Raw genomic sequence first — 19,486 nt, 5'->3', positions numbered from 1 at the left:
TTGGTCTTGGTAGATTGTATGTTTCTGGAATTTCTCCATTTCTTCTAGGTCATCCAATTTCGTGGTGTAGTAATGTTCATAGTAGTCTCTTATGATCCTTTGTTTTTCTGCAATACCTGGCTCCTCTTTAATTTCTGATTTTATTTTATTTATTTATTTTTTGAAAGATTTTATTTATTTATCTGAGAATGAGAGAGAGAACACGAGAGGAGAGAGGGTCAGAAGCAGAAGCAGACTCCCCACTGAGCAGGGAGCCCAATGTGGGACTTGATCCTGGGACTCCAGGATCATGACCTGAGCCGAAGGCAGTCGCTTAACCAACTGAGCCACCCAGGCGCCCTAATTTCTGATTTTATTTAGAGTCTTCTCTCTTTTTTCTTAGACTAGTTAAAGTTCTGTTGATTTTGTTTGTCTTTTCTAAAAAGTAAGCTCTCCCAAGAGCCTGGGTGGCTCAGTTGGTTAAGTGTCTGCCTTCAGCTCAGGTCATGATCCCAGGGTCCTGGGATTGAGTCCTGCATTGGGCTCCCTGCTCAGTGGGGAGTCTGCTTGTCCCTTTCCCTCTTACCCCCCCCCTTGTGCTCTCTCTCTCTCAAATAAAAAAACAAAATCTTTAAAAAAAATAAAAAGTAAGCTCTTAGTTTTGTTGATCTGGTCTCTCTTTCTTTTCTTTTCTTTTTTTTTTTTTAAGATTTTATTTATTTGTCAGAGTGGCAGGCAGAGGGAGAAGCAGGCTCCCTGCTGAGCCAGGAGCCCAATGTGAGACTCGACCCCAGGACCCTGGGATCGTGACGTGAACCAAAGGCAGACACTTGACTGACTGAGCCACCCAGGCATCCCTGGGCTCTATTTCATTTATTTCTGCCCTGATTTATGTTATTTCTTTCCTTCTGCTAACTTTTGATTTAGTTGTTCTTCTTTATAATTTCTAACAGTTGGGTAACAGGATCAAAGGTGGTCTTACATGAGGCAGAGGGACTGGGGTTTCTTCCCTCTTATATTAGGCTATAAACTGTGGCCCAGTAATCCTGGGAACCAGGCTCTTGGTACTGTCAATGGAAGAGGCCTAAAGAATTCTGAAAGGACTAGCAATGGTGTTTTCAACCCGGTGCTGGAGAACATGACCCAAGAGAACACACTTCCTCTTCGGCTGTCATAAGTGAGGTGAAGGACACACACATTCAGGAACAAAATATGTCCCAGACTGGCTTGGCGTTTCCTCCAAACTGGTCTAGGCCAGCAGTCCATGGTGCAAGTAATGGCTTATGTAGTGTGTCTTGGGTGTTTTTCATGAAACTATATGTAGTCAATTTAAATGGATGTCCTTTATTCTGAGACTTTGTTCTTTCTAAATTTGGGGGGTTTAAATACTATTTTGTGAACTGGGGCTAGCATATTTGTTATTGTTGTTCTTGCTTTGGCAAAGGAAATAGTTGGCAATTCTATTTTAGCCCCCAAAATCTTTTTAGGAAACTGTTTCAGGGCATGAGATCTAAGTTCAGGGGAGCCACAGATTAAGCTCTAGGTATTTCGTGAAGGTATCAGTGGCTGAGATGTAGGCCCCAGGGACACTCTTGAGGCAGTCCCTCTTCACCTTCCCTCCATTCTAGACCCTCTTGCTCTTCCCTACACCGGCTGTCTTGTTCTGGATTCCTCCCTTTTGGCTGATGTGACCTTTGGACCACCTGCTTGTTTCTTTTTTTTTTATTTTTTTAATTTTTTTAAAAAGATTTTTATTTATTTATTTGGCAGAGAGAGACACAGCAAGAGAGGGAACACAAGCAGGGGGAGTGGGAGAGGGAGAGGCAGGCCTCCCGAGGAGCAGGGAGCCCGATGCGGGGCTCGATTCCAGGACCCTGGGATCATGACCTGAGCCGAAGGCAGACGCTTAACGACTGAGCCACCCAGGCGCCCCTCACCTGCTTGGTTCTTGATCCTGCCATCATTCTTGTGTGCTGACCTTCAGAGGTCCTTTTATTCATGTGCTTCTCCTCAGTGGCCACTCCAGGCCTCGTCCCAGGCTCCAGAACCCCAGCCCAGGACCCATGGCCAAACTCCTCATATAGAGCCTCAGAAGTCAGTCTGCTGTGTATTTCCCAGTTTGACAATTTTATATGTTATCGATGAAATTTCCCTCTGGTTTGCATTTTGGTCATTTGGCATGCCTTTCCTGGATACCAGGCATTCCCAAGAGCACTGAAGACAGGAAAGCTATGTCAGTCTTGGACAATGCTGTACAAAAATGTGTCCATGGAGGTGTCTAAAGAAAGGGCAGGCTGCCCCCATGGGACATGCATTTACAAATGTAAACACAGTGTGGGCACTGATGTGTGTGCCCAGCTGAGGGGAGAGCTATAATCATGGTCCCTCTTTTGTGTTCATAGTTGTGAGTTTTTAGTTAAGTCACTGCAAGGAGATGTCTCATTTTATGGATGAATAAAGTGGAGTCTGGGCTGGAGTCTCTCCTTGAGGCTCTTTCTAAGTCTGTAGTCCTCTCATCACAGCTTGGTTTGAGATCTTCTGTCACCTCTGAGAACTATAGTTGGAGATCGCTGGTTCTGATGCCATCCACATAGGATGTAATTACCACCAGATGGGACCTAATGGGTTAACCTCCAGCTTGGGTGACTGCAGCAGAGTCTGAGATGAGGAGAACCTGGCTCTCAAGGGCCTTTTATTTCTTACCTCCCCCCCCTTCCTTCCCTCCCCCACTGCCCCATGACTCCTTCTTCAGTGGGTGCTGAATTTTGAACTGAATTATTCTTGCATCATTTCGGATGTATTGGTTTGTTCTCTTTGAGCAGCTATTGCTCTCGTGGAGGGCTGGGGCTGGGTCTTTGCAAGTGGTGGGCTGGTAAAATGTTTCATAAATGGCTCTCTGGAAAAGAAAAAAGCCCCCGTTGGTAGCATTTACAGATTTCGAGGTGCAAAAAGCCTCCCACCATGGCCAATTTCAAGCTACCAATGGGAGGTTAGTGAGGCCAAAAAGAGATGCACATAGCCGGTAGGTTCTCAGGAACTCTTTGTTCCACAGCACCTCTATGGCGAGGCTGAGCAGGAGAAAAGAGGACAGAGAGAAGGTGCTGCTTACACCCTCCTCTTCAGCCATTTGTTGTTAGCACCTGTGAAAAGAGATCTTTCCCTAGATGACTTTCCATCCTCGATCGGTGGCCAAGTGGTCTTTCTCAAACATACCTGGGATCACGTCACCTTTACAAATCTTCAGTGGCTCCCCATTGCCTACAAGATGAATTCTAAATGCTTTTGCATGGCATTCAAAGTCCTTGAGGGTGTGATGCCCAACTGCCTTATCAATCCCACCGCCAGCATTCCTTGCCGTGGATTCCATGACCCACCCACTCTACACTTCCAAACCACTCCAAAGATCATGGTTTTAAGCCTCCTGACCTCAGTATGTGCAATGGTCTTTGTCTCCCTTGCTTTTCTTCCACCCACCAACTGGAGAATCCTTACTTACTCCTAAGGGCTCACTATGTGTTGCTTCCTTTATGGAGTCAGCTCTGACATTACTTGGGCAGTTAGACTCTCCCTAAAGTGCTCCTTGCAATCTTTATTTATTTTTAAAAATATTTTATTTATTTGAGAGATCGAGAGAGAGCAGGGGTAGGGGCAGAGGGAGAAACAGACTCCCTGCTGAGCAGGGAGCCCAATGCGGGACTCAATCCCAGGACCCCGAGATCATGACCTGAGCTGAAGTCAGATGCCCAACTGACTGAGCCACCCAGGCGCTCCTCCTTGCAATCTTTACATAACTCTATTAGAGCATCAATCCCTCTGTATCATATTGTTACATAAATGTTCATCAACTGTGAGCTCTTTGAGGGCAAAGAACATTTCTCATTTGTTTTATCCCTCGCACCCAGTGTTACGCCCGCATGTAGCAGGTACGCAATAGATGCATGTTAAATCACTAGCCAGAGAGACAATTGGACTTCCCCTCTCGTTACTCTACCCGTCTCTGATTCAACTACATAATTAGGAATCGGCAGCAGTTTCAATCTTTCCCTCCCCACCTGGGTTTAAACCAATATTAAAAAGTTATATTTGGGGCACCTGGGTGGCTCAGTTGGTTAAGCGACTGCCTTCGGCTCAGGTCATGATCCCGGAGTCCTGGGATCGAGTCCCACATCGGGCTCCCGGCTCAGTGGGGAGCCTGCTTCTCCCTCTGACCTTCTCCCCTCTCATGCTGTTTCTCTCTCTCTGTCAAATAAATAAATAAACAAAATCTTAAAAAAAAAAAAAAGTTATATTTGGTTGACTGTTGTCCTTCTAGGCAGATGAAAGTGGCAATTCAACCCTTTCTTTCTTATCTACCCCTGCATGTGTCAGAGCATTTGAATACGGTGTGTGGGGGTGCTCTGGCTCTCTGGTGACTTCTCTTGATTTAATTAGTCTGACCTTCTGTGATAATCCCCCTCGGATGTCCCTGGCTCCACCCCTGCCCACACCCCCTGCCTCCACTCCTGTATATCGTGTTCAGTCTCCTGCCTTCATCAGCACAAGACCAACTGCTCAGCTCAGCCTGTAGCATAATTCACCACTTGGCTCTCAAAAATGAACTTTTACTCCAATGGAGCTGCTCTTAGCATAAAAATTGGCCTGAGAGAGCTAGGAAAGTTTATCTTGGAGCCAGCATGGGGTCTGTTCCTCCAAGTCAAATATTTCTCTTTAAAACTAGAATGAGCTTCAGTGTGGCACTGTCAATGGCTTCCTGAAATACTGGTATATCTTTAAACATTAACATTTAGTTACAGTGCTGAAGGCTTTCTGGAGAGTTTCTAAGTCTCTCCCTGCTCCTCCTCTGAATAAGCAGGGCTTTCCTTTTATTTCGGAGCATGCAATCTCTCTGTTCAAGAGGGGAAATGCATTGAAAGAGCTCCATACTGGGTTAATCAAACAGCTATATATTTTCAGTCCATCCTCACAGGATTTTCTAAATGAGGTAGAGGGGCCACGTTAGAAACAATCCAGAAAGTCATAGTGGTACCCCTGGAGCTTCTGTTCTTTGGGATGTTAGGAAAATTCTAGGGAGTTTAATGTGTTCCTTCAACCCCTAGGCCAGGCTAGATTGTTATTATTTTATCCATATCCTATTTGTCTTACTATTTTGGAATAAAAACATAGCAGTGTATGAAGAATTTTCGTCTTTCTCAGCAGTGTAAGATGGAATGGGGGTAATTTGTAACATGGGTCTATTCAACGCTTTTTGATATGTACCCTGGACCAGAAATTATTCTATCCACTGGAGATACAGAGATGGGGCATGGCCACTGCCAACGGGAAATCCACAGCGGAAGAGATGGACACACCAACAGAGAAATACAACTGAGGCACATTAATGGGGTATCTGGAACCCAGAGCAGAGGATAGCTAGCTTGTTGAAGAGAACAGGAGAAGATGTCCTGGAGTTTCTGCAACTGATGCAGGTTGGAAGGAGCACTCACAGCATCTCGAGGAGTGGGTGGGAGTCTGGGGTGGCTTGAGCACAGGGAACACAGGAGTGGGGCATTGGGGATGAGGCTGGAAAGGTCTCTGGGACCACACTCTAAAAGGTTTTTCATGCAATTCTAAGGAAATTGGATCTATCCTGTTGGCAGTGTAGCTATGGTAGGATTTGAAACAGATAAGGGTATACTCTGGTTTGAATTTTTAAAAGATAATGGACAGTGGTATGGCAGAGAGGGGAGTAGAAGCAAGTTAAGACTATGATGATAGATCAGAAAAATGATTTGGGTCTCAATGAAGTCAGTGGCAGCGAGAGCGATGGGAGGGAGATGTCTGCCGCTGCTGATTAAGATCATCATGCAGGGGCTCATGGTGACAGCAATCTCAAACACCATGGCTGCTGAGGAACCTGTGAATCATCGGGGGGTGGGGGTGAGGGGCGGGGGGGGATGCGGGAAGCATGGTAGGGCAGCGATTCACCTACGGGAGGTGGGAAGAAGTGTTTTAGGGTCAAAGGGGCATGAGATTGTGTGGCAGAATATTTACTACTCCTTAAATATCCACATGCTCACCCACATTTCCCAGTTCCCTTGCTGTTAGGTGGGGCCATGTGACTGGTTCTGGCCAATGACCTATAAGTGGAAGTTAGGTGGGGCCATGTGACTGGCTCTGGCCAATGACCTATAAGTGGAAGTTAGGTGGGGCCATGTGACTGGCTCTGGCCAATGACCTATAAGCGGAAGTTAGGGGGGGCCATGTGACTGGTTCTGGCCAATGACCTATAAGCGGAAGTTAGGTGGGGCTATGTGACTGGTTCTGGCCAATGACCTATAAGCGGAAGGTAGGTGGGGCCATGTGACTGGTTCTGGCCAATGACCTATAAGCGGAAGTTAGGTGGGGCCATGTGACTGGTTCTGGCCAATGACCTATAAGCGGAAGTTAGATGGGGCCATGTGACTGGCTCTGGCCAATGACCTATAAGCAGAAGTTAGGTGGGGCCATGTGACTGGCTCTGGCCAATGACCTATAAGCAGAAGTTATCTATGATGCTTCTAGGATGAAACAAGAGCCAGCTCCTCCCTTGCCACAGTACCTTGGAAACCAGGTCTTCCTGATGTAGCTGTAAGAGGCAAGTCCCCTGCATCCCTGAGTCACCTCTGGAAAGGAAACTGCTCTGGGGAATTGCCAGAGCCACAGTGAAGTTTGCATGAATAAGCTGTAAATTTTTATTGCTAAGCCACAGAGATTTTTAGGGCTCTTTGTTACCACAGCATAACCTATCCTATCCTGACAAAAACACCTCCCTCTTCCTTAAGGCTGGTCCAGTCTGGGGGAGCTGGGACGAGGCCAGTATCTATGACTGCAGGTTATTTTAGCTCCTTTACCACAAACCTCAGACGAGTGTTTGGAAGGAACCCCCTGGCAGAACGCTTTGGCTCCCCTTGGCTGGAGAATATGACAGTTTCCTCAAGCAGACAGCCCCTTGGGAGAAGAAAATGATTATATGGTGAAATGCCAAAGTCCTTCGCGATGCCAGAGAGATTGACAGCAATTCTTAGTACTCCTGGAGTATGTGTCATCCTGAGAAAGCATAAATGTATTACAAGCCTCTGGGGGCAGGATGAAAGCTTCTCCGGTCATCAATAGTATATGCCTCTTGTCAAGCCTGAGGCAGGAAAAGAAGCCCCGGTGGGAAAGGGGATTCAGAATCATGTGCTGGAGGATGAATGGCTAAGGAACCTGGGGATGTTAGGTCTGGAAGGAAAGAGGACTTGGTGGGGGGGTTCCATGATTAGGTCTTTAAAAATTCAAGGGCTGTTACGTGAAAGAGAGCAGATTTATTTTCTGGTGGCCCTGCAGGGCAGAGATAGACCAACACATGGGCATTACATGGAGACGGATTCCAGCTCAGTAGAAGGATAAACAAGCTACAGACTGAGGCGATGGAAAATAGCCTGTTAGGGCTGCCTCAGTGGGTGGTGGGTTCCCCATCATTGGAAGTGCTTCATCACAGGCTGGAAAACCCACTTGGTAGAAGTTGCTGTGATAAAGGGAGAAGTGAAGGAGGAGACAGGTCAGGGCTTAAATACCTGCTTGATTTCCATTCCTTCCACTCCAAGGCTGTGTGATCTGGGGCAAGTCAAGTGTCTTTTCTGAACTGGTTGATTTAATTATGAATTAATAAGGCCTACCTCCGCTTCACTATAATAAGATACATGATGTGAAATATATTTACAAGCCGATTTTGAGAAATATTGATAATAACACTATCATCCAGCACCACCCTCCTGGGACCTCACATCTATCGGACACTTACTCTGGGCCACAGGCACCATGCTCGGCACATCATCTCATCTGACACGGACAGGAACCATTTGAGACAGATCCTCTCTCTATTTTACACATGAGAAAACAGAGGACTGGAGTGACTTGCCCATGGTCACACAGCTGGACCGTGGCTCTGGAGTCTGAACTCTGACTTATTCAGCTTGTTAGAGCTCTTCAAGATCAAAATAGAAGATGCATGTGTGGCTACTCTGAAGGTTTTATCTCAAGAATGTCATTGGATGGACAACTGATCTTGCCGAAATTAACTTTGCTTCTTATATCTTCTTCTATCATTGTATGTGTGCTATTCTGTTGGGTATGGTGGATGTTTTACTGGATATGTTCCAGTTGCCTTTGGCTACACAGTGAACTATCTCAAAATGTAGTGACTCAAACTGACAATGATTATTTTATTATTATTTCTCATGCTGCTAGAGGTTAGCTGGGTTCAGCTAGGGAACCATGTTCAGGATCTCTCATGTGGTTGCAGTCAGATGACAGCTGGGGGTGAAGTAATCTCAAAGCCTTCCTCACTGCATGTCTGTGTGGTGGTGTTGCTGTTGGCTGGGACACCCGCATGGCCTGGGCTTCCCCACGGGATGGTGACTCCGTTTCAAGAGTGAGCATCCCAATAGAGCCAGGTGTTTTTTGGCCTAGCCTTGGAAGTCACAGAACATTCCTTCCTCCAGAGTCACAGATGCTCCCGGGTTCGAGAGGAGGGACCACAGACTTTCACATCCCAATAGGAGAGGGCTGAGAGGTACATGTGAGGTAGGTGGTATTATTACGGAAATTTTGAGAAAATACAGTCTATCATTGGCTGATAGGATGCATTAATTCAAGATATTTTCTTGGGTGAATAGTAAATAAAGAGCTAGAAGAGAAAGGGCTGAGGATTTCTACACCATTTCCATTTTGTGCTTGTTTCACTTTAAAGAAAACCATTCCAGTTGGTGTCTCATAATTTTTTATTAAGTGAAGCATTGGCTTTCAACCAGGCCAGTCCCTTCATGGACTATATTCTGTTGCATATTTATGTATAAAAATGACTATCCCATAGCTTACAAAGGCAACAATAACAGTTATGTCATTTTCTGCCCAAAGATTTTGCTAGAAAGTCTACTATGGACATTTGTTGACTGATTTGAAAAAATTCCTTTATTCTTTTAATACTTAAAATGTGTGTGTGTGTGTGTGGGTGACATTGGTCATGATTCCTCTGGTGGAAAGGAAGTGTTTGTAAGAAAACCTGAGACTGTGGCAGGTTCATATAATACAGCTCTCTCCTTTGGGAAATTGTCCTTAATGTTTATGCCTCAGATGGTGCTACAAGGAGCTGAAGAGGCCTGGATTCTCTTTGACTGAAGTGTATTCTGAGGAAAATATGAAAGATTAAGCCTTGTGCTTGGGTCTTTTAGTTCATTGTCTTGATGGAAAGAATTCTGTCAAGGGAATGTGGGCAAGGAGTTGGGCATCATGTCACCTGCTGTTAAATTTTGACAACTGGGTTTTACATGCCTACCAGGCTATGTGCATCAGAGAGGAAGAAGCAAATGAAAATAAAACTGCAAGTGTGAGACACCATCTTGGTTCTTCAGGGCATCTTAGTGGCTTGCCATGGAACTGCCTTCCCCTTATTTATTGTGCAGGCTTCCACTTCTGGGGCTGACAGTGTTCAGGCTTAGGTTTCCCCTTCTTGTCTCTCCAATCCTGTGGAATCCATGCTGGTGGCGTGCCTCATAAGCACTTTCAGAAGCAGTGCCTTTCGGAATTTACCTCAGTGAATGGGGCGCTGAGGAAGAATTGGTTAACTCTGAGTCATGGACTGGAGTGGGACTAGGAGTCCACAGGGTCACTGAGGCAGAGAAAGGGCAGGTGGAAGAAGCGATCTCAGGCTGCATGGAACTGTTGCTGTGTCTACCCAGAGAGAGACTACGTCATGAAGTCTACACATGTAGATATAAAGCAAGTGGGACTTTTATAAACTAAAGTGGATGTGAACCGCTTACATGCCCAACAGTGAGACCCAAAGAGGGAGAGAGAAGTGAAGACTGAAGGAGACCAATGCTTTATAAGAATTGTTTTAGATTTTTAGAGTGCCAGTCTAGAGAAATTAGAATTTATAAAACACATATATGATATGTATGTTTCATATATGCTCACACATATATCACATACATGTCTCATGTATGTTTAAATGTACATGTATACAACTTGAAAACACACACTCATAGTCCACACATAGAAATACATACATAAATAGAAATAATAGATACAGATTTGTTTTTGAGGGGAGGGTGTTACTTATATTACCTTCCCTAAAGATCTTTTACTCTACCATAGAATCCCTTAAGACTCACCATTCCTTCTCTCTCTCCCCCTTCCTTCCTTTTTCATCTTATTGTAGAAAATTTCAAACATACACAAAAGTAGAGGGAATAGTGTAATAAACTTTGAGAAAGAGCTCCTTTAAATACCTGTTCTTTGGAGCATTTATAATAGAGTTCAGTTTACAAAAACATTGCCTAGGAAGTTTGGAAAGACTCCCCTTTGTGCAAAGTGAAGAATAAATATATTTTATAAAATTATTCTCAGGAGGTATGTGCACATGATAAAACTATGGAGATTTTCTGACCAATATAAGTCAGAAAATCCAGTAGAGTAGCAACACCAGAAAGGCTCTTTCTCCTATACATTTCTTTTTTTAATTTGGCCTTCATGAGAATCTAAATCTAAGGAGAAACACAGAAAATATTTATTTAGGCCAATGCTTTTGGCCAGTTTTTTACAATGTGTGATATATGATGCAAGTGACCAATTATTTCCGTGAAATAATCAAGTGGAAAGATTTTGTTCCCCACCAAATTATCTAATGGTTTCACAGAATCAACCTTTTAAAGCATGATTTAGACTGCACTTTCACCCCAGTGCTATGTGGCCCAATGAGGAAGGAAGACATACTTGGAGCTGGAGGTTGCATGTTCTGACTGGGGTTAATGGTCATCCAGGGGCCGAGGCGGATTGAGCAGAACCTGCCCTTGGGCCTCCACTTGTGAGGGATCCCAAATGCAGAAATGAATTCCTGGACTTGGAAATGATGGCCAAGAGTGGACTTGACTCATAGTTGGGGAGCTGAGTGTTCAAAGAGAAGTGTTGCTTTGGAGGAACACCTCTGGTGGCAGGGGGTGGGGAGGGGTAGGAGTTGAGGAGATGAGAAGGATAGATATCAAGAAGGAGGAGGACAGATGGTTCAGGATGAAGTTTGTGAACCAGGTGAAGGTGTGAGAAAGCTGTTCTTGGTGGAACTGTCTCCACAGCAGGCAAGGATCCTGCAAACGTTGAGCCATGATGAAACAGTGGTCAGTGTCATCTGCATGACACCATCTTGGGGGACATAGAGCATGGTTCTCACACTGTTGCATATGAAAGTCCCTAGGGAGCTTTAACACACCGCCTCCCCCCCACCCCCCCATGCCCAGGCTGTACTCCAAACATATCAGAGGCATTGGCATTTTTAAAAAGTTCCCTAGGTGGGTCCAGGGTACAGCCAAGTGAGAAGTAGTGGCATAGAGTGACAGGGTCTGAAGGCACTGGGGTCTGTCCTGCCACTAACACTTACAAGTTATGTGATCTTGGACGAATCACTTAACTCTTCTTAGCTTCAGTTGTCCGGCTAGAACTTGAAGGGCTTGGAATAAATGATCTCATTGGTGGTTTAGATAAATGACCCCAAACTTCTTTGAGAGGTAGAGTCTGTGTTCCCTCCCACTGAATCTGGACTCTGTGACTTCCTGCCCAGGAGAGTATGGGTGGAAGTGATCCTGTGCCACCGTCTGGGTCTTGGTCTTAAGAAACTGACAGATCTCCTTTCCGTATTTGGGGATACTTGTTCTGGAACCCGGCTACCATGCCGAGAGGAAGCCCAGACCACACGGAGAGGCCACGCATGGGTGTTCCAGCGGGGACAGCCATCTGAGGCGACAGGGGATCTCTAGCGTCAACTGCCAGACGTGTGATGCTGCCTTCGGATGGTACTGATGATCCTCAGCTTTGAGGCACTATCGGCTTTGAATCTTTTTAGCTGATGCCCCAGATAGGCCTCGTGGACAGAGACAGGCTGTCCCCACTGTGTCCTGTCCAAATTCCTGACCCACACTGTCCTTGAGCATAATGCAACGAGTGCTTTACTTTCTGAAGTCTTGGAGTGCTTTGTTACACAGCAGTGATAACCAGGACAATCTATCTGCTTTACCATTTAAGGAATGTTAGAGAATGCTAGTTTAACAGAGTCTTTAAGAGGGGTGGACTCTGGAGGAAGACTGACTAGATTCAAATCCCAGCTCTGTGAGTTAGGGTACATTACTTACCCATTTTATGCCTGCCTCTACTCCCTCATCAGAAATGGGATACTAATAATAACCTCCCTCGTAGGGTTGTCATGTAGATTAAATAACTTAATATATTTAAAGAGTGAAGCCTCTGCAAGTGTCTGCAATGATTATAACGATGGTGATAAGGAATTGGCTTAGCCTTGGTTTATCTGTAATTTGCAAGGTGTTGGAATGAAGCAGGGAGGGTGGGGGTAGGTGGGGTTGCTGCACAAACCAGGCATGACCCACATTGCATTTGCCCAGCCTTCGTCCCATGTTGCTAAGTACTTCCAGGGACCTACATTGTTCTTAGCTATTCAGCAGGTGTTCAAAGGCACCTTGGAACTGCGTATCGTGTCTCTGGACCTGTCACTGTCACATTGCTCAGAAATTGGATTCTGCAGAGTGGAAACATGTGGCTTGTTGGCAAGGCAACTGGTTCAGAGCAGGGACATTTCCAGGCTGAGAGTGCTTGCCTTTGTCAATTGGGTTACAGACCTCATAAAAATCTATTTGTTTGTGTTCTTTTCTGGATGCTCAGAGACATCGGGCCACCTGGAGCCACGAGGGGAGAGCGCTCTCCACAAATGTGTATCTCCAGCTGCACTCCTTTCTTTGTCCATCTTGGCTGCCAAAGCAAGCCTGTGACCTTCTCAGTGTGGGGAGTGCCCGGGCCTGGTGAAGCGAGGACAGTGTGTCTTGGCGCCATGTTGGAGTGGGGAGGGCCCGCAGCCCTGGGTGCTTCAGACTTTTCTATTTTTGCCTCGAGGTAGATGGAGAAATTCAGGAGAGGGTTTGCCGCTCCTGTACTCCGGAGCACGATGTCATCAATTTCCATTTAAAAACCAGAAGGGTAGCCTTCTAAAATACCGAGTTTTGGGTGTGACAAATAGAAATTTATGGCACAAGGGTTAACTACTGAACTGTTAAAATCTGTCAGCGATGCCATCATGAATGAAATGAGAGACTAGGAAAGTTGAAAAAATGTACGTGCTTCGGGCGGCAGCATGGGATTTGGTGACTGATGGCAAGTTCTTGGTTTAGGGGCTGGCTCTGCCATTCTCGGCCCCTTGATCTTGAACAAGTTAGCCTTTTTTGAGCCTCCACTTCTATGTAGGAAAGACAAGGATAAAGACATCATGTCAGAGCACTGTTGTGAGGGTCAGAAAGGATCAAGTCTGTGCAAAGAGCTTTTTAAACCATAAAGCCTGGGGCATCTGGGTGGCTCAGTCAGTTAAGCATCTGCCTTCAGCTTAGGTCATGATCTCAGGGTCCTGGGATCAAGCACCGCATTGGGCTCCTTGCTCAGTGGGGAGCCTGCTTCTCCCTCTCCCTCTGCCTGCCACTCCCCCTACTTGTGGTCTCTCTCTCTGTCAAATAAATAAATAAAATCTTAAAAAAAAAACACCATAAAGTTTGACAGGTGTCCAGCTATATAGAGTGGGTTGGGGTGCCTTCATAAAGGATCCTTACACCTGGTTGTCAAGGTCATATAATGTTCCTTCCTTCCTTCCTTCATTTATTAATTCATTCACTCATTTATTTATTCCACAAATTTATCAAGCATCTGCTGTGTGCCAGGCACTGGACCAGTTGCTGGGAATATAATGAATGAACAATACCATAACAGGTCCCTGTGTCTCTGAGCTTAATTCTGGTGGGTAGAAACACAGATAAAAGTAAATAAGTCAAATGTGATATATTCAACAGTGATAATAGAAATAGTGTTATGTAGAAAAATAACACATGGAAGGGGGATGAGGTCCTATGGGGTGGGGAAGACTTTTGTTTTAAATACCATGTGGGGAAAGGCACCACAGAAAGGGTGGCATTTGATTAAAGACTTGAAAGAGGCGAGGAAGAGAGCCGTGACTTTACCTGGGGGAAAATCTTTCCAGGCCAAGCAGACAGGACCTGGAAATGCACCTGGTGAGTTTGAGAAAGGGCAAGGAGGCCAGGTAGCTAGAATGAGGAGAGGGGGAGAAAAAAGGGGGTGCGGGCTTGTTGGTTTCGGGGCTAGATCATCCAAGGCCTCATTCCAACACCTTTGGCTTTTTCTCTGAAGGGATGGGATGCCCATGGAAGGTTTGGAGCAGAGAAAGAATATGATCCTACTTCGTTTTAAAAAATAAAATAAAAAATTTAAAAACAGCATTATTGAGATAAAAGTGACATACAGTAAACTACACATATTTAGAGTGTGCAATTTGACCATTAAAAATGTTTTAATTATGGTAAAATACTCATAATAAAATTTACCATCTTAACCATTTTTACATGTATAGTTCATTAGTGTTAAGACCATTCACGTTGTACGACCAATATCAACTTGCAAAACTAGAACTCTATGCCCATTAAACAACAACTCCATTCGCCCCTTCCTCTAGCTGCTGTCAACCAGCATTCCTCTTTATGACTATGAACTTGACTATTCTAGGTATCTCATCAAGGTGGAATCACAGAGTATTTGTCTTTTTGTGACTGGCTTATTTCACTTAGCATAATGTCCTTAAGGTTCATTCATGTTGTAGCAGGTGTCAGTCATTATAGATTATTGTTTTCTAGAATTTTATATGAATGGAATCATAAGTATGTACTCTTCTTTTGCCTGATCTCTTTCCCACAGCATAATTATTTTAAGGTTCATCCATGTGATATCAATAGTTCGTTCTTTTTTATTGCTGAGTATTATTCCATTGAATGGGCATACTACTATTTGTTTATCCAATTTCTCTGGAGCTTTGGGTTGTTTCCAGTTTTTGGCTATTAACAATGAAGCTTCTCTGAACATTCCTGTACAAGTCTTGTGTGGGCATCTGCTTTCTGTTCTCCGGGGTAAATACCTAGGAGTGTAACAGGTTAGATCATATGGTGGATACAGGCTTCACTTTTTAAGAAATCATCAAATGCTTTTCCAATGTGGTTGTACCATTTTATACTCCCGTTACCAGTTTGAGACATCCAGTTGCTCCACATCCTTACCAATATATGGCATGACCAGTTACTTTAATTTTAGTTGTTTTCTAATAAGTGGGTAGTAGTAGTCTGTTCAAATCATTTGTTCAGTTTTTTATTTTTATTTTTTAAAGATTTTATTTATTTGAGAGAGAAAGAGAGAGAGCATGAGCTGGGACAGTGGGGAGGAATAGAGGGAGAGGGACAAGCAGACTCCATGCTGAGGATGGAGTCTGATGCGGGGTTTGATCCCATGACCTGAGATCATGACCCGAGCTGAAACCAAGAGCTGGATGCTAAATCAACTGAGCCACCCAGGCGCCCCTGTCCAGTTTTTAAATTGTGTTACTTTCTTATTTTTGAACTTTGAGAGTTCTTTGCATATTCTGGATACAAGTCCTTCGTTGGATATATGCTTTGCAAATATTTTCTCCTGGTCTGTGGCTTGTTGTTGTTTTTTATTTAATTAATTAATTAATTTATTTTAACAGTGTCTTCTGAAGAGTGGATCTTAATTTTGACAAAATAAATTTATTAGTTCTTTGATGGATTTGTTTTTTTTAAGGTGTCATCTGTCATCCCACTTCGGTTTCCAGAGGGTCCCCCTGGCTGCTCTGTTGAGAACAGAGTCAGTGGTGTACAGAGGTGGAAATGGGGAGACCAGTTAAGAGGCTATAACAAGAAGACAGGCAAGGGATGATGATGGTTTGGACCAGGATGGTGGTAGTGGTGGTGATGAGAAGAGGAGGGATTGGGGTATATCTTGAAGATAAAGCCCATGGGTGGGATTTTCTGATGAATTGAATGTGAGATGTGAGAGAAAGAAGAGTCTGAGGGCCTGGCAGGATGGTGCCTCTTACCTGAGATGGGAAGGCTATTGGCAGAGCAGGTGAGGGCAAAGACGGGGAGCTTGGTGTTTGACATATTAAATTTGAGATGCCTCTTTGACATCCCAAGTGGAGTAGGTACTGGGACATAGGAGTTTGAGCGCAGTGTGATTCAGCCTCTGGTCATGCCAGGTTCTGGGTCATCCCCTGACATTTCTCTTCTTAATTTATATCCTTTGCTCAACTTGTCACTTCTTTTTTTGGAGCTCATATACCAGCCACATTAAGTTCTGACTCATGTAGATGTTCGCAATTCAAGCTCAAGACCACAGCCTGGATGGGTTCCATGTCTATCCCTCAGCTACACCTAATCCCATTTGTCCTTCCCAAGCCCGTGACAGTGAGGGAACTGACAGCCGAGAAACGTTCCATGTATGTCTTTGTAGTGGGTAGAGATTTTCAGGCCTTGCTGACTTTTTGGGAGGAAAAGCCAAGGAATGCCTCTAGCTCTTTCCTTCATTGCTCTGACATCAGTCTCTCCAGTAGTTGGAATTATTCCCATTCATAGATTTACAACTGGAGGCTAACACTGGCTAAGTCTATCCTGCTCCTTGAGGGTAGATTCTGGCCACATGACCAAAGGGAGAAGTAACCACATTCTCCTTGGTCTTGCCAATGACCCTCCTCACTGCCAAGCAGTGTCCCTGGAATGATGCTGTTCATTAGGAGTGGACTTGGATCCATTCTCAACTACCCAGAGATTTTATGGGGATGCTTCTGCGTCTCGGTTTTAAGAAAAAAAAAAAAAATTCATCTTTAAGGAAGACAATCACTAGCATTAGTATATTATTGAGGCCAATACATGCCTTCTTGGTCCTTTGGGCACCTGAAACAGCGCCATCCGCCTGTGGTCCCCACATGCCACATGGCATCTCCAGGGGTGTACAGGATGAGTTTAGTATTTCAAATGTTGTAGATGCAGTGATCCCAGATTTAATGCTAGGCTCCCTTCAAAATGCCACTTCATTTTAGGAGATTTTTGTATCTTCTAATTTTGTTTCCTTCCAGATTTTTCCCTGTTGTACTAAAACCAAATAATTCAAAAATAGAAGTGCTTTATCTGCTATGCCGATTTTCATTATTCCTTACTCTGTATCGGCCTTGTCCAATTGTGATGTTTACATTGCTGTAATTGTATTGGATTGGTACAATTTTATATTATGCTTCTTCTCCTTCTCCTTCTACTACTACTACTACTTCTTCTTCTTCTTCTCCTTCTCCTTCTCCTTTTTTTTAAGTAGGCTCCACGCCCGGTGCAGAGCCCAATGTGGGGCTTGAACTCACGACCCTGAGATCAAGACCTGAGCTGAGATCAAGAGTTGGTTGCTTAACCGACTGAGCCACCCAAGGGCCCCCTATATTATCATTATTCTTAATAATTGAGTCCTGGCTGTGTGCTAAGAACTTTATAGCCATTTTTAAGAGCTTCATTTAATGTTTATAGTCACTCTTTAGGTACTTGTATTACCCTCTTTTATGGATGAGGAAACTGAGGCTCAGAGCAGAGACTCATCACTACCCTTTCACATTCCAAGAACATGGGATTTGGTAGCAGTTGTTCAATAGCCACTGATTGTGCAATTTGGGGCAAGTCACTTACTTTTTCTGATTCTTAGTAATTCCTACCTACCTCCTGAGACCATTCAGGACTAAGAGAAGTAATGTATGTGAGGGTGGTTGATAAACTGTAATTTTTATTATAATTACAAACAATAGTTTACAACGTTTCCTTAATAATTTTATTGTTGGATTTAGATCCTCTTTTATTAATTAATTAATTGATTAATTAATTTTGGTTGTTAGAGTGACATTGCCATGAATACCTCATGTACCTTTATTTTTTATTCTTTATAAATCCCATAGGACAAAAAGCTACATTGTGGCCTTTTAAGATGATTCCCCGATATGGATCTCCAAGAGATGATGTCAGTTCACGTGGCTACCAACAGTGTGTGCGGAGACTGGTTTTGCCACAGTGTTGTAATACTGAATAATTTCTAAAATTCCTCAAAGTGGTGGGTGTAGGATGCTACAACATTATTTGAGTGGCTATATCTCTGATTGCAAGTGAAGTGGAACGTTTCCCCACATGCTTGTTTACGAATAGCATCTCTGTTTTCATGAATTGTCTCCTTCAGTTCTTTGCCAGTTAGCATATTAGGGATTTAAGTTTTCAGTGTCAGTATACAGAAGCTCTTTACCTAACAGAGAAATGAACCCTGTTTTCTATTTGCTGCGAATGTTTTCTCCAGATGATATTTTTCCTTTGATTTTAGTTCTAGCTTTACCAAATGGTTATTTATTTCTACAATGTACAAACTGTCCATCCTTTATAATTTCTTCCAACTTAACTTACAAAGTTATTATCCCTTGTGCTTGCTTTCACAGCACATATGCTAAAATTGGAACGATACAGAGAAGATTAGCCTGGCCTCTGTGCTACGATGACATGCACATTTGTAAGGTGTTCCCTATTTTTTATGGTGTAAGAATTATATCTCAGTAAAGCTGTTACCAAAAAACCCTAGAACTTATCTTCCCTCTAAAGATCTGAAGCAGTCCAGTAAAACAAGTTCCTTTTTAGAGGTGAGGGTTTTATTTAAGTTTTTCCTATTCATATTCACTTGGGATGGGTGACTATAATTTTCTTTTTTGTGTGTTTTACCTTTATTGGGCTTTAGGAAGAAGATCATGCTTGCCTAATGGACATGAAGGTACTCTTATCTCGTTTTGCACTCTGGATGTTTTATACAACATCGGGATTATCTGTTTCTTAAAAGTATGAAAATTATTCTTGTGGAAACACTGGGACCAACTACCTTTTTTAGGTTGTTATCAGATCATTTCCTCAACTTCTTCCTTGGTTATTATTCTATTTAGATTTATATTTCTTGAGTTATTTCTAGTAATCTATATTTTTCTAGAAATTATTCATTTCATTGAAGATTTCCATTTATTAGCTAACAGTATTCTCTTTGGATTTGGGGCAAAAAAGCTGTTTTCTATATTTTGTCCTATCTCCTTCCTCATTTCTAATTAAAAATGTTCCCTTAATTATATTTGTCAGAAGTTTGTTTATTTTAGTAGTCTTATCAAAAAAACAGCATTTGAACTAATTTATCATTCTCCTGCTTTATGTTTTACAATTTATTTATTTCAGCCTTTATCTTCATTTACTGCTTCTTTTAAAAATACGTTTCCCCTTAACTTTTAAATGGAAGCTTTTGTTAATATCAACTTGGATAATCCCGGCCTGAATAGGATTCTGAAGACTGAAATGAGTTTGGGGGAGAGAAAGTGATGTAGTATCACGATATGTTTATCAGTCAGGGACTGGCCAGGACTATGGAGCCCGCACCAGCCAGTTCAATAGAGGGAAATCATTTGGGAAGTCATTGTGAGGTGCTGTAAAAGCTGAAAAGCCCAATGGGCTTATGGGTCAATGCACAGATGAACAGGAACACAAACTGCAGGGACTGAAGA

The 19,486-nt window shown here is 43.5% G+C and overlaps 1 non-coding gene across 1 annotated transcript; it reads left to right on the top strand.

Moving 5' to 3' along the window:
* Positions 1 to 18,375: 18,375 nt before the first annotated feature.
* LOC115943353 (U6 spliceosomal RNA) lies at positions 18,376 to 18,482 on the top strand. The gene has a single exon (XR_004077937.1). It is a non-coding gene; the product is annotated as a U6 spliceosomal RNA (small nuclear RNA).
* Positions 18,483 to 19,486: the final 1,004 nt, after the last annotated feature.

Source organism: Leptonychotes weddellii, chromosome 5, assembly GCF_054177405.1.
Source record: "Leptonychotes weddellii isolate Sample4059 chromosome 5, ASM5417740v2, whole genome shotgun sequence".
Taxonomy (NCBI): Eukaryota; Metazoa; Chordata; class Mammalia; order Carnivora; family Phocidae; genus Leptonychotes; species Leptonychotes weddellii.
Note: the sequence above shows the minus strand (reverse complement) of the source record. Positions and strands in the feature narration are given on the sequence as shown.